Source organism: Chrysochloris asiatica, unplaced genomic scaffold, assembly GCF_000296735.1.
Source record: "Chrysochloris asiatica unplaced genomic scaffold, ChrAsi1.0 scaffold00058, whole genome shotgun sequence".
Classification (NCBI taxonomy): domain Eukaryota; kingdom Metazoa; phylum Chordata; class Mammalia; order Afrosoricida; family Chrysochloridae; genus Chrysochloris; species Chrysochloris asiatica.
This window is the reverse complement of record NW_006408576.1, coordinates 3,210,456-3,212,259: the sequence shown is the minus strand read 5'-3', so window position 1 is coordinate 3,212,259 and position 1,804 is coordinate 3,210,456. Positions and strand designations below refer to the sequence as shown.

The following is a 1,804-nucleotide window of genomic DNA, read 5'->3' as shown; positions in this document are numbered from 1 at the left end:
AAAACTTCATTTTTATGTGTTAAAGCATCCTCCCTATAGTCCTGATCTTGCTCCATCAGACTTTTACATGTTTTGTCCCCTAAAACAGTTCTTCAAGGAAGAACACTCACCTCTGATTAAGAAGTGAAGACAGCAGTGCATTCATGACTCACAGATCAGCCCCAAACATTTTTAAATAAGAGAATACGAAAGCTTGTTGACAGGTGGAAAAGCGTATTTAAAAGCAAGGAAATTATGTAGAAAAATGATGTATTTGTCTTTTCTAAATGTTAATTAAATTAAATTCTTCAGTCAGAGTGTGGGTAATTTTTTACTAACCCTTAGTTTCTCCTCTCAGAATTCAGGTGATCCTACAAATATTATAATTTCTCTCTCTCTTAACCAAGCCTTTTAACTTTAATATGAAATTCCTCTTAAGCTCATTTGCCAGTTATTTTTTCTAATTCGCCTTTCTTTACTGCTATGTGCAGAACATTCTTCAGCAACTGAGGCCTGATGTCTACTCTAAGTTTAGGATAATGCTGAGACACATATTCTCTGATAAGGTGGTAGGAATCTTCTTCAGGTTCAAAAAGGTAAGTAAAAGCCAGTGGAAGCATATAAACCAATTTTACTTGTGGTTCTGGATCCACTGTAGAAATCTTCTAGTTCTGGGTTTCTGACATGTTATTTTCAAATTTCTGAACCAGAATAAAACTTCCAGAAGCACCTTTTTCTTTAACCTGCTAGATGACTCCTCTATTTAATTCTCTTTTCAATGCTTATTTAAGCAGAGAACTCCTCCTCTCCAGCTTCAGAGAAGGGTAGTATGGATGGCAAGTTTTCAAACAGCAACCACTAATGCATCACTCTCTTGGCCTCAGTTAGGATTGCATTTATCTTGGGATGTGGGGAGGAAGCCATGGGTTTTTATTTCTGGGCCCTGGCTAGCTGGCTAGCAGAAAAGGTAGCCCAAGAAGGTATTGTTGTTTTTTCTTCACCTTTTCTATAGACTGATTTTCCTTATTTTTACGGTTTCTTCAGAAGACTTGTTTTCCTCATCTCTTCATTCTCAGGTTCCTCTTTTGGCTGTTTTGTTTAGTGAGATGTAGCAAGTGGAGTTTCAGTTTCTTGTTTTTCTACAGTGGAGACAAATTCCTCCCATTTTAAGCTCAATCTCTGATTTCTATAAAGAGGAACCCTGGTGGTACAGCCATGAAGGCTGGTGTTCAAACCCACTCCATGGGAGAAACACTTGGCAATCTGTTCCTGTAAAGATTACATTTTAGAAAATACTTCAGAGTAGTTCTAGTGAGTCAAAAATGGATTCACTGGTTGTTGTTAATAATGACCTTAAAGAACTACTCTTCTCTAGCTGTAAGTTAACATCAGCCTTTCATGTCATTCAGCTAAGCAACATTTTGCAAAACAAATTGGTGCTTGGTAGCATACTTTTAAGGCTCTAGAGTCTAAAATCAAGTGTAGCAGCATACTTACCTCCCAGATTTTGTTTGAAAGGTGTTCATTTAATCTAAGGTTGTCAATCTTAAGGAAAATAACTATTATTTTTATAAGTGAGAACTGAAAGTACTAACATTTTTCATAATGATAAGGCAATAAATGTGCATAGCAATGTTTACAAACACAAAATTGCATATGAACACTAAATTATAGTTATATCAGTTTCAGAATATTCATATTTAGTAGATAGGATTACTGAACTCAGCTAATTGAAGTTTGTTTACCTAGCACCTATTTAATTTTTATTGTTTTGTCTATTTCATGGATAGTGAAGGTTTTAAACTATTGTAATGTTTAATCATTT

At 35.1% G+C, this 1,804-nt stretch overlaps 1 pseudogene; it reads right to left on the bottom strand.

Annotated features, from left to right (window-relative positions):
- Positions 1–419: 419 nt before the first annotated feature.
- Positions 420–1,505, bottom strand: LOC102840592 (annotated as a pseudogene).
- Between the last annotated feature and the right edge of the window lie 299 nt (positions 1,506–1,804).